The sequence below is a fragment of the Danio rerio genome, chromosome 18 (genome assembly GCF_052040795.2).
Source record: "Danio rerio strain M-AB ecotype USA chromosome 18, GRCz13ab, whole genome shotgun sequence".
In the NCBI taxonomy this organism is placed as follows: Eukaryota; Metazoa; Chordata; class Actinopteri; order Cypriniformes; family Danionidae; genus Danio; species Danio rerio.
This window is the reverse complement of record NC_141038.1, coordinates 977,470-991,348: the sequence shown is the minus strand read 5'-3', so window position 1 is coordinate 991,348 and position 13,879 is coordinate 977,470. Positions and strand designations below refer to the sequence as shown.

Below are 13,879 nucleotides of genomic sequence, written 5' to 3'. Positions count from 1 at the left end.
AGTGGTTCAAAAGATGCCTGAAGTTATATATTTATTGTGTTGATTATATCTATTTCTGAGAGAATGAGACCATTGTACCAATCGCACTGAGACATTTCAAATGATATCAAACATGATAATTAAAGTCAGTTTGGTTAATCTAAAACATTCAAACATTGAAATTACCATATGCGTGAGTTGGGGGGATGAAGCTGAGTCTCAGCATAGTCAGATGCAAATGCAGCAGGAACTGGTTTTTCACGCATTCCCCCCTGGTGGGTTGTGGAGTCCATTGGCCCTGTCTTCAGCTCATGATTTGAATTGTCAAAGATATCAGAATATTTGTAATATTTCAATTCTTACACTATATAGTTACTACGGTAGCTTATAGTTACTAGTTCTAGCTCGGTTCCAGCTCGTATCTCAGCCTGCCTGTTGGATATTTCACACTGGATGAAAGATCATCATCTTCAGCTGAACCTCGCAAAAACGGAAATGCTTGTAGTTTCTGCCAACCCGACTCTACACCATAACTTTTCAATCCAGATGGATGGGGCAACCATTACTGCATCCAAAATGGTGAAAAGCCTTGGAGTAACGATTGATGACCAACTAAACTTCTCTGACCACATTTCTAGAACTGCTCGATCGTGCAGATTTGCACTCTATAACATCAGAAAGATCCGACCCTTCTTATCTGAACATGCAGCTCAACTCCTTGTTCAAGCTCTTGTTCTCTCCAAACTGGATTACTGCAACTCTCTACTAGCCGGGCTTCCAGCTAACTCTATCAAGCCTCTTCAACTGCTCCAGAATGCAGCAGCACGAGTTGTCTTCAATGAACCTAAACGAGCACATGTCACTCCGCTGCTAGTCCGTTTGCACTGGCTGCCAGTTGCTGCTCGCATCAAATTCAAAACTCTGATGTTTGCCTACAAAGTGACTTCTGGCCTAGCACCTTCTTATCTGCTCTCACTTCTGCAGATGTATGTGCCCTCCAGAAACTTGCGTTCTGTGAATGAACGTCGCCTCGTGGTTCCATCCCAAAGAGGGAAAAAATCACTTTCGCGAACGCTCACGCTCAATCTGCCCAGTTGGTGGAATGAACTCCCTAACTGCATCAGAACAGCAGAGTCACTCGCTATTTTCAAGAAACGACTAAAAACTCAACTATTTAGTCTCCACTTCACTTCCTAAGCTGCAATTGCCTCTTTGAATATCACACTAATTGTACAAAAAAAAAAAAAAAAAAAAAAAAAAACTACTAACACTTCCCTTCTTAGACTTTACAGACCTGAAACTTGCCTTTAGTACTTATTCATTGTTGCTCTTAGTTGTGTAAATTGCTTCCTTGTCCTCATTTGTAAGTCGCTTTGGATAAAAGCGTCTGCTAAATGACTAAATGTAAATGTAAATGTAAATGTCTATTGGATTGCGACTTCTCGGGTAATTACATTATACTAAAGACACAGCAATACTGTCAGATGCAGCAGATTTTGTAACACCAGGTTAAACTTTCTAGCCCATTTACAGCACTGACATACATTAAAAAAAAAAGAATAGACTTGGGTCTATTGGTGTGTTTGTGCGCATCATTGCATACAAGGTTTCTGTATTTATAACCACCACCTCAGAGAATATTGGGGGTCACGAGTCACTGGCATTATCATTTTGGAGGTCGCGGGCTAAAAAGGTTTGGGAACCCCTGTTTTAGAAGATATGTTATATAAGGGACTTCACCAAATAAGTAAATCTAATTAGATTTTGCTTTCTAACCTCAACCCAGTGGCGCAAAAAGGGAGAGGGTGCTCGCTGCAGAGCCATTTGAGCAGAGCTGAGCTCCAGCGAGGGGGAGCATGAGCTCTCGCTCTGCCTCCTGTAAGCTGTTTTAATGCGTACACCAACCCCACCCCTAACCCTACCCCCAGTGACATCACTCGTAGAAGAAGTGCAAAAAAGGTGGAGCTCAAGCTCAAGCTCCCCCTCGCTGGAGCTCAGCTCTGCCCAAATGGCTCTGCAGCGAGCACCACTTGCAAAAGGGGGTATGCAGTATATGCAGCGCATAGGGACGCCACACATGGGGGGCGCCATTGTGCCCAAACTATTTTTGAAATTATATATATTAAAAGTTTTAAATAATATATATATTTTTGACAAAATGAATGACAAAAAAAAAGTCACTAATTAAATAATCACTGGCAACGCAGTGGCGCAGTAGGTAGTGCTGTCGCCTTACAGCAGGAAGGTCGCTGGTTCGAGCCTCGGCTCAGTTGGTGTTTCTGTGTGGAGTTTGCATGTTCTCCCTGCCTTCGCGTGGGTTTCCTCCGGGTGCTCCGGTTTCCCCCACAGTCCAAAGTCATGTGGTACAGGTGAATTGGGTAGGCTAAATTGTCCGTAGTGTGTGTGTGAATGTGTGTGTGGATGTTTCCCAGAGATGGGTTGTGGCTGGAAGGGCATCCGCTGCGTAGAAACGTGCTGGATGAGTTGGTGGTTCGTTCCGCTGTGGTGACCCCGGATTAATAAAGGGACTAAGCCGACAAGAGAATGAATGAATTAAATATCATTGAGTGTAACAACAGAAATCATCAGTCGTATATAGAGTAAGAATCAACTTTGACATATTAAAAGACTCTATTGATCATAGTTTGGCCCCAAAATACTTAATAATAGTCGTCTGAAATCTTTATCACTTGCTGTTATTTTTTAAATCACTCTACGGGAGCAAAATATACTGCAAAATTAAACTTTTTTAAAAGAATAAACTCACCAATTTCTGAGAATAATGTCACGGTGTGGAAAAAATAACTAAATTGAGCGAAAAGTTTCAATAAATCGTTAAGAATATGTACATTAAATTTTGAGAATGCAAGTCTGCTTCGAGAAAAAAATAAATATTTCAAGGAAAAAAGTTCAAATAAAATGTTAATAACGAATAAGCACATTAAATTCAGCAATATAAACCAGTCACGTTTTAAGAAAAACTGGTTTAAGTCAAGAAAATAGTGATTTGGTGACTGTCGCTTTAAATGCAAATGAGATTGTGCTCTTTTTCAGAAGAGGGCGGAGCTACAGACGGCATAGTGACAGATGTGAATCAGCAGTGTGTGTGTTGAGTGCTGCTCAGGTGTGCATGTGCGCTTCAGTGTGAGTGTGTGTTGATGCTTCTGTCAGTCTCTGTCGCTCCTGTCTCTGTTCATCTAGAACTGCACATCTATAATCCTCTTAGTCTGACATCATCTTCAGCAGCTCAAACACTCTAATGGCTAATGGACAGACGGCTGCTTCTCACTCAGGCCTGCTGGACATGCTAATGAGGGAGCCTAGTGGGCGGGGCTTTCCCCCTCTAATGACGTGTATAAAGAGAGAATGCTAATGAAAATTGTATTAATTCATGTTCAGCATTAGAGGCTGGAGATATTCGCACACTGCTGACACACACACAGCCCCTTATAAAAGAGATGTCTGCATAACAGGAGCCCTGTAATATCTTGATGATTCCAGTGAGTCATAAAGCCGTGAGCATCGCCTCGTTCTGCTGACGCAAAAATCCAGCGTTTTCCTTACATTGCACATACATATGACCTGCTTTTGTGCGCCGTGCAGTGACGTGATTCTGCTTTAGCGTGCGCTGATCTGTCTTTATGATTCATAGCTTGTCTGCAGACGATGGTTTAGCTGTCACAGGCATGTTCCTCACACAGACACTGAAGCGTTCAGACAACAGCACTCAACATTCATTCTCTCTCACGCTCACAACATGTGCTCACAAGTCAATTCACAGGCAGATTGTTTATTCATTTTGATCTCAACGCTCTGATTTATCATCTTCAGTTTGGTTAGAGTTGGACATTATCAGCTATCATGACTCTCTGAATTGATTGATTTATTTTTTACAATATTTAAGCACATATATTTTTTAATAACTGCAATTAAATGACCTCAAAATGAACTGAAACCCTTTAAACTCTGATGTGTCGAACTACTTTAAGAGTCCTAATTCAGTAGCCTGTGTGGAGTAAGGTCATGTTTACGGCAGAAATAAGCAGCGTGTTTTACCGTGAGCTGAGTTGTGTTGGAGGACGTGTGGCTGTGAGTGGGCGGGTGTGAAGATGAGGAAGATCTGACAAGATTGGTTCTGAAAGCTGTCAATCATCCTGGCTCCTGTCGCTGCTTTGCTCTGCTGAAGCTTTTTAGGCGATCCTGAAAAGACGTCTCCAAATGTACGCACAGTAAATGCAATTAAACTACGGGGGAGATATTGAATGCTTGATTCTGATTGGCTGATGAGATGGTGCTTGGTTATTATCAGATAAAGGCACAGCTAAAGTAGTTCCGGCAGGTTTTGAGTGCATTACAGTGCTATATCACTATGCTGAATGATTATTAGATGAATTATTTTACAGCTACAACAGTCAAAACTCTGCTATTATATAACACTTATTATATAATATACCTATATACCACTTACTTTATACTTAATATATGAGTAAATGTTGGATTAAAACCACCAGTAACATTTTGAGGCATAACAATAATTGTAATAACTGTACACCATGTGGAGATCACCACTGTAAAACATGCTTCCCAGTGACTACTTTGATGTCAAAACCGCATTAAAAAAACACATTAAAAATATCCAAAAAATGCAAATCAATATAATTATTCACGGGCAAAAGGAAATTGCAAATACGTTAGATTAATAAACAATATCGATATGGCAATGTATGCTAATCACACTGTGGAAAATGATGGGTTGGTGTAACCCAATGTTATGTCAAACATGGACAACCCCAATATCTGGTTAGTTATTCAATTAAATTTAAATATGGGTGATTCTAGAGTTGCTACGGTAACACAAGACCTGTAGTAATTGATCTGTTGTAGTGATTCTAGAGTTGCTATGGTAATACGACTGCAGTAATTGGTCTGTTGTAGTGATTCCAGAGTTGCTATGGTGACGCAACAACTACAGTAATTGATTTGTTGTGGTTATTCTACAGTTGCTATGGTAACACAACAACTAAAGTAACTGATTTGTTGTGGTGATTCTACTGTTGCTATAGTAACGCAACAACTTTAGTAACTGATTTGTTGTGTTGATTTTACAGTTCCAATGGTGACACAACAACTATAGTAACTGATTTGTTGTGGTGATTCTACAGTTGCTATGGTGACACAACAACTTTAGTAACTGATTTGTTGTGGTGATTCTACAGTTGCTATGGTGACACACCAACTTTAGTAACTGATTTGTTGTGGTGATTCTACAGTTGCTATGGTAACACAACAACTATAGTAATTGATTTGTTGTGGTGATTCTACAGTTGCTATGGTAACACAACAACTATAGTAAATGATTTGTTGTGGTGATTCTACAGTTGCTATGGTAACACAACAACTATGGTAACTGATTTGTTTCAGTGATTCTAGAGTTGCTATGGTAACACAACAACTATAGTAATTGATTTGTTGTGGTGATTCTACAGTTGCTATGGTAACACAACAACTATAGTAAATGATTTGTTGTGGTGATTCTACAGTTGCTATGGTAACACAACAACTATGGTAACTAATTTGTTGTAGTGACTCTAGAGTTAACCAAAGAGCGTCAAAAACACATTACTGGACTGTCCTGTAATAATTTATTTTATCTTTTTTTGTGCCAATTTTAGATGTCAATTCAATACTGTTTAATTGTCGAGGTAGTTTACTGTATATGCATTATAGGGATACAAAATCCAATATGTGTTTGTAATTTGTAATTGAAGGTTTCAAATGAGTAAAACATGTATTGCATGTATTGCCATATCAGATTGATTTATTCATCTAACTGTCTCTCCCTAAAGTATGTCCAACTCCTTTTTGCCCCTGAGCGAAGAATGGAAAGACACTCAGGAATAAGAATACTGAATGCTTAAAACTGAACCCTGGGCTGTAGGAAACGCTCATTTTCATTTCCATGCCCTCACTATGGCAGGCCGTGGAGTTGAAGATCCGCTGTCTGTGTTTACATAAGCAGTGCCCTGACGGACGCAACCATGGCAACGCAGGCATGGCATGTGGGATGGCAGCTCCTGTAATCTGCGGAGTCAAGACTGACCCAGACGTGCGCTTCAGTGTGTGTGTTATGTGTGTGTGTGTATGTGTGTGTCTCTTTCTTCCTACACAACACTAACACCTTCAGGCGTGCTGTCAGAGAGACGGCCGGCCCTGTCGCACTGCTTCACCACAGACAGCTCTCAGGCCTGTTTGAGGCTCGCTGACGAAAGGAGTTATTATGGGATGGCACCGTCAAGTGTCTTCAGGTGATTCAGTGTCTGTCACTCAAGAATAAGGTATTCACTTTAACAAGGCAGACATTATGTTTATTTGTGACCCCGGAGCATTAAATCAGCTTTATGTTGCGCTGGTACACTTGTGGGAATAACCAGATATACACCTCATGACTGGAAATTACAGATTTATTTCATGACAAAAATTCATTGATCTGCTGCGGCGATTCTAGAGTTGGCATGGTGACAACAACTACAGTGATTAATCTGTTGTGGTGATTGTACAGTTGCTATGGTAACACAACAACTATGGTAATTGAACTGTTGTGGTGATTCTAGAGTTGCTATGGTAACAACAACTACAGTAATTAATCTGTTGTGGGGATTGTACAGTTGCTTTGGTGACTCAACAACTGTAGTAACTGATCTGTTGTGATGATTCTACAGTTGCTATGGTAACACAACAGCTATAGTATTTGTTTTGTTGTGGCAATTCTATAGTTGCTATGGTAACACAACTATAGCAATTGATCTGTTGTAGTGATTCTAGAGTTGCTATGATAACATCAACTACAGTAATTGATTTGTTGTGGTGATTCTACAGTTGCTATGGTAACACAACAACTACTGTAATTGATCTGTTATGGTGATTCTAAAGTTGCTATGGTAACACAACTAGTAATATAAACAAATTAGCTAGTACTGTAGTTTTCTACAACAATAGGGTCTATTATACCACAATAACCAGTGTTTACTGTAGTAAAAACTAAAGTACACTACAGTATTTATTCCAGTTAGTACTGTGTTAGTACTTAGTATTGTGGTTGTATCTGTGCTATGTATTTCTATAAATATTTTCAATTAGTTTTTTTTATATATATATTTTCCACCTTCATGTTAATTTTAGTTTAGTATTTACATTTATCAGATGCTTTTAATCCAAATATTTACAAGTAAATAAATATAAAAGAAGCACTTTAAATCACCAGAAAGTTGCGGTAAATAAATGCTATGCTAAGTCTAATTCACCTAGTCTACATGTCTAAAGCTGCACCTGAAGTTGCCTTCTACTCTAGTATATACTACATTTGAGTTTCGACATGCCTACCATACTGTTTTTTACAACCCAGGCTCATCATGAAAAAGTACCTTTATAAACATTTCTGGAGAGCACCAAAAATGTCCCAGGAGCTGCGTTTTTTGCAGTTTTTGTTTTGGTGAATCCACCAGAGTCTGCTGTGTATGCTTTTTCAGATCTCAAATCTCTCTCACGAGTGCCCTTTGTGCCTGCTGTTCTCACATAAATCCACCGGAGGCCGATGTTGATTGACTGATTTACTGACTGATCGACTGACCCACCCAACCCTTCCCTAAACCCAACCGACAGTGTTTTCAAAAGTAATGCCTTTAAAGAAACGCCCTCGCCTGCTTTTTACCACGCTTTCAGATTTTTCCACATTCTCACCCTGTTATTCACTTTACTTTTTTGTCTTCTGTTTTTGTCATAACTGCTTTCTGGAACTGTTCTTCGCCGGTCTCAAACCGTGTAGCCATGGTCAACTCCTCTCCGCGTCTTAAATCCACCTACGTACATGGTGAGCCACTGGACAAACTGGTAACAGCAGAGAAGCCGTCCATATGGAGGTAAGCAGTCAGCTGGTACGTGTGAAATGGATGGCATCATACCACCTCGCATTGTTCATTTTAAAGACGAAATGCAGCCAAACGTATTTCTGGCTACATAATTTGCGATCTCCAGAAATGTATACAGGGCTACGCTTTAAGAATGAGCCTGAGTTGGTTTTTATTCTACTACGTAGTCGGGAAGTGTGTCATTTCAGACTCAGCATGAGTTTTATTTATCTACTTATTACAAATGTACTTCCCCCCCCAAAATAGAAATGAGTCATTTTGTCCAGCCCAGGGCCCAGGTTAAAAATGCAAGTGTAAGGAGCCCACAGTGACAGATCTGATCTTCATTAGAGCTCGACTTTACCTCGTCTCTGTTTATTCTCTCTCTCTCTCTCTCTCTGTCCCAGAGTCACCCGGCTCGCCCCTGCCGTCGCTCCTGCAGGCCTGACTCTGATTGTCCACAGGAAGTCGGCTGAAAGAAAATTTTCCGCTTTTCGCATCCCATTTAGACACAGCCAGCAGTCCTGCTCGCCCTCGTGGAAGTGCTGATCATAGAAAGAGGTGAGAGAGAGAGAAAGATTGAGAGCAAACATGACAGAGGAGGAAAGATGAAGGAGAAAGACGGAGAGAAACACAAACATTTAAACAACATGTTTCATTGAGCCATGCCATGTCCTCTGCAAAAAAACAACATATTACTATCAACCCAACACATCTTTTTTATACTCCAAAAATGCCTTCAATCTTGTCTACTTCCATCATAGATAAATGAGAGAGAGAGAAAGAGCAAACATGACAGAGGAAGAAAAGATGAAGGAGAGAGAGAGAGAGCAAAGAACAAACATGACAATGAAGCAAAAGATGAAGGAAACTCACTGGTTCGAGTCCAACTGGGTCAGTTGGTGTTTCTGTGTGGAGTTTGCATGTTCTCCCCATGTTGGCGTGGGTGTCCTCTGGGTGCTCTGGTTTCCCCCACAGTCCAAACACATGCGCTATAGGGGAACTGATGAACTAAACTGGTCGTAGTGTATGAGTGTGTGTGTGTGAATGAGTGTGTATGGGTGTTTCCCAGTACTGGGTTGCAGCTGGAAGGGTATCCACTGTGTAAAACATATGCTGGAATAGTTGGCGGTTCATTCCGCTGTGGCAACCCCTGATGAATAAAAGACTAAGCCGAAGGAAAATGAAATGACAACATCATATATTTACACAATGCACAACTATAAGAACCGATATTCATTTCCCTATTCTGCATATCACACTGTTTGTAACTATAACTATTATAATTAATGGGATAGTTCACACAAAATTGAAAATTTCCATAATTTACTCACCCTTTACTTCTTTCAAACCTTTGTGTGTTATTTGTTAACTAAATGTTGAAAACCTGTAACCATTGACTTCTATAGTGTTTGTTTTTCCTACTGTGAAAGTCTATAGTTACAGGTTTACAGCATTCCTGATGTTATACATTCAGCACATCACTTTCATTCATTCATTTTCTCTTCGGCTTAGTCCCTTTATTAATGTGGGGTTGCCACAGCAGAATGAATCGCCAATTATCCAGCATTATGTTATACACTGCGGATGCCCTTCCAGCCGCAACCCATCTCTGGGAAACATCCATACACACACATTCACACTCATACATTACGGACAATTTAGCTTTCTCAATTCCCCTATAGCGCATGTGTTTGGACTGTGGGGGAAACCAGAGCACTCGGAGGAAACCCACACCAAAACGGGGAGAACATGCAAACTCCACACAGAAACACCAACTGACCCAGCCGAGACTCAAACCAGCGACCTTCTTGCTGTGAGGCCAGTGCTTACCACTGATATACCATACAGCCCTACATCACACTGTTTGTAATTATTGTAATTAAAGGGATAGTTCACACAAAAAATTTTAAATGTTTACTAACATTAATAAATGCTTTACAAGATTATTCATACTTGGTTAATTTTAGTAAAAACATTACCCATTATTATAAAGTGGTACCCAAATATTTTCCTCCCAACCGCCCAAGTTTCACTCCAAAAATACAACAAACATCAGAGAACAATTCTTTAAACAAATCAAACAATTCCTTCAGATAGACAGAGAGAGAGATAACGAGGGAGATCATGGCAGGCTAGTCTAGACCGGTCTTTTTCTGGATTGCGTAACTCTCCGTATGCCGCTCGCAGGATGCTGCATTTATTCACAGGTAATTAATGGGCATCGCCATGGAGACGGAACTGTCCTCAGGGCATCATGTGTGGCGCGTTTTCCCCTCGTGATGTCACATCTTCCCATTTATAGGATGCACATTTATACATTACTCAGCCGTTGGACCAGCTCGCAACAGTAAACAAGTTGTAGAGACGTCAGAAATCATGTCCTGATACATCACAAGGAACACAAAAGAATTATTAGGTTTTTCTCTCAGTATTCTTGGAGATGGAAAATAAGTCTTGTTCTCTGAAAATCCATCAAACTCAATTGATTTTTTTTCTTTAAAAAAATAAATAAATAAAGGTATGTGTGTGTGTGTGTGTAAAATATATAAAATCATTTGATACATTTTTTTTTCTAAATCTAAAATATTTATTGTGGTCAAGAAAAATATTGTCCAACTCGTTAATGCAAATTTATCAGCCAATCACATTGCAGCAACTCTATGCATTTAGGCATGTGGACATGGTCAAGACAATCTGCTGCAGTTCAAACCAAGCATCAGAAAGAGCATCTCTGAACACACAACACGGCCAACCTTGAGGCGGATGGGCTACAGCAGCAGAAGAGCACACCGGGTGCCGCTCCTGTCAGCTAAGAACAGGAAACTGAGGCTACAATTCACACAGACTCACCAAAACTGGACAGTAGAAGATTGGAGAAACGTTGCTGCTCTGATGAGTCTCCATTTCTGCTGACACATTCAGATGCTCGGCTCACAATTTGGCCTCAACGACATGAAAGCATGGATCATCCTGCCTTGTATCAGCGGTTCGGGCTGGTGGTGGTGGTGTAATGGTGTGGGGGAGATTTTCTTTGGGTCCATTAGTACCAATTGAGCATCAACGCCACAGCCTACCTGAGTATTGCTGCTGACCATGTCCATCCCTTTATGAGCACAGTGTCTCCATCTTCTGATGGCTACTTCCAGCAGGATAACGCAGCATGTCATAAAGCTCAATCATCTCAGACTGGTTTCTTGAACATGACGATGAGTTCACTGCACTCAAATGGCCTCCACAGTCACCAGAGCTCAATCCAATAGAGCAGCTTTGGGATGTTGTGGAACGGGAGATTGGCATCATGGATGTGCAGCCGACAAATCTGCAGCAACTGTGTGATGCTATCATGTCAATATGGAGGAAAATCTCTGAGGAATATTGCCAGTAGCTTGTTGAGTCTCTGTCATGAAGGATTAAGGCAGTTCTGAAGGCAAAACAGGGTCCGACCTGGAACTAGTAAGGTGTACCTAATAAAGTGGCCGGTGAGTGTGAGGTTTTTTCAATTCAGTACAAAGTCTTTTTACCCTTGGATTAAAGTATAATCTTGCTTAGGACCAACCTTAAAAATTCTGTAATTAGTTTTTAATTTATAAATTACCCTCAAAATATAGTTATGACTTCACTGGAAATTGCAATATTATTTTAAGGGGCGTCACGATGGCGCAGTGGGTAGCACGATTGCCTCACAGCAAGAATGTCGCTGGTTAAAATCCCAGCTGGGTCAGTTGGCATTTCTGGGTGGAATTTGCATGTTCTCCCCTTGTTTCCTCTGGGTGCTCCGGGTTCCCGCACAGTCCAGACATAGGTATAGGTCAATTGAATAAGCTAAATTGGTTGTAGTGTATAAGTGTGAATGCAAGAGTGTATGGGTGTTTCCCAGTGTTGGGTTGCAGCTGGAAGGGCATCCGCTGTGTAAAACAGATGCTGGATAAGTTGGCGGTTCATTCTGCTGTGGCAACCCCTGATTAATAAAGGAACTAAGCTGAAAATGAATAAATGGATCAATATTATTTTATTATCAATCTGAATATTTGTTCTGCCCAAGGAAAAAAAATGCATTGACTCAAAGGAAAAAAACTGTTTTTATAGACCATGATGAATTAATTTGGTTTGACTTAAAATTTAATTCAAAGTACTAACTGCTGGAATAAACTATAATAATTCTATATAATGTCAGTCTAAGCTATAGATATTTAAAGTGGTAAACAATATGCTGGAGCTTTCAGTGTGGTTATAAATATCACGCAATTTGAAGAAATAAGTTATAATTTCCCCCATCATTTTTCACTTAACCCCAATGTATAATTGTAATTTGATTGACAGACACAGTAGTTTCACTTTATTCCAGTGAGAGCTGTTTTGATGCAGGATTTTGCATTTTACTGTTTTTCTCAGTCGCTTTGGTGCATTTCTCACAACACCAGTGCATTTCTGCTCAACAGTTCATGCATTTCTCAAAACAATTAGTACAAACTGCAAAACCTAGCTGATAACCTGCAAAAGCATGTCACTTGCTCAAAATGAATAGTTCATTCCTCAAAAGCAAGTATTGATGTCAATCAAAGTGTCAGTGTCATCAAGATGAAGAGTCCTGACAGCATTGTTTATGAGCAAGATAGTCAAATGGCTTAGTCATGTTTTCATTATGATAGTTTACGCTCTACTTTATTTCAATGCTAAAAAGTCTGATGTTGGTGACACTTGCTGAAAATGCTCCAGACAGCACTGTATACTATTTGCACAGCCATTTGAAAACTACAGTACTGTTAGACATCACTGCATTTAGTGAGGTATCTGAGTACAAGACACTGAATATGTATGTTTCACATGTTTACTGCAGATGCTCTTTACAGTCCTAATTTATTGACAGCATTGTGCAGAAGAATAAACACAGCCTTATTTACAACAAACATGCACTCCCTTTAGGTAGAGCTGTGCACAACAGTACACAATATTGCAGTACAAATTGGAATTTAGCCTACAACATACACAGGTCTGTAAATCATTCATCAAATTGTTCAATTTAGAAGACATTTTCAGGAAAATAAAGATTAAATTTTTTTATATAACATTTGCTGACAGATTTTGACACTAGTTCAACATTTTTGTATGTAATGACTCAAGTAATGAAATGAGCACTATTAGTTTACAGTTGTTCTCAGTGGCGTTGGTGCATTTCTCACAGCACTATTTACATTTGCACAACAGGTCATGCATTTCTCAAAACAATCAGTCATTTGTGCACATCACAGTAGCAGTTTCTCATTCCTTCCAACAAATTGCAGATGCTTTGGGACATGCATCAACTGCTTTCATACAACTCTCTGCTGTTTCTAACATTTTCATTTGCTTATGTCAGTCAAAATGAACTAAACTTGTGAATGCTGAATTGTCAAGAGAAATGCTTCATCGTGTTTTGAGAAATGCATGAACTGTTGTGCAAATGTAAATAGTGCTGTGAGAAATGCACCAAAGCCACTGAGAACAACTGTAAGCTTGCTTTAATTGATGTACATGCACATAAATGTTGTTTATGTCAGTCCGCATGCATTAGGTGAATGAATGAGCGCTGTGATGGATTTATTCTGTCATATTTTCTGCACCTGAACAGCTGCTGTTTTCAGCCGGAGAGCATGTGCACAGCGGAGGTCAGAGATGCTCTTCTTCTGCATCCGCTCAACCGTACATTCATCATCATCATCATCATTCTGTTCTATGCAATGGAGTTTTCAGATGCTGAGTTTTTCAGATGCTGGACTGGTTAACTAGTAAAAGAGTGTTGTGCATGCAGAATATGGGTATTATGATGTCTGAATTGGAATTAGTCACGTTGAGTTTTCCTGTCATTCTGCTAAATGTGAGCACTGCAAAAAATGCAATGGATAGATAGATAGATAGATAGATAGATAGATAGATAGATAGATAGATAGATAGATAGATAGATAGATAGATAGATAGATAGATAGATAGATAGATAGATAGATAGATAGATAGAT

General features: G+C 39.8%; 1 long non-coding RNA gene across 1 annotated transcript; it reads left to right on the top strand.

The window, feature by feature from the left end:
- The first annotated feature begins 6,907 nt into the window (after window positions 1–6,907).
- On the top strand, window positions 6,908–11,384 carry LOC141378783 (uncharacterized). The gene is made up of 4 exons (XR_015514690.1): window positions 6,908–7,649; window positions 7,802–7,895; window positions 8,291–8,444; window positions 10,557–11,384. It is a non-coding gene; the product is annotated as an uncharacterized LOC141378783 (long non-coding RNA).
- The last annotated feature ends 2,495 nt before the right edge of the window (window positions 11,385–13,879 follow it).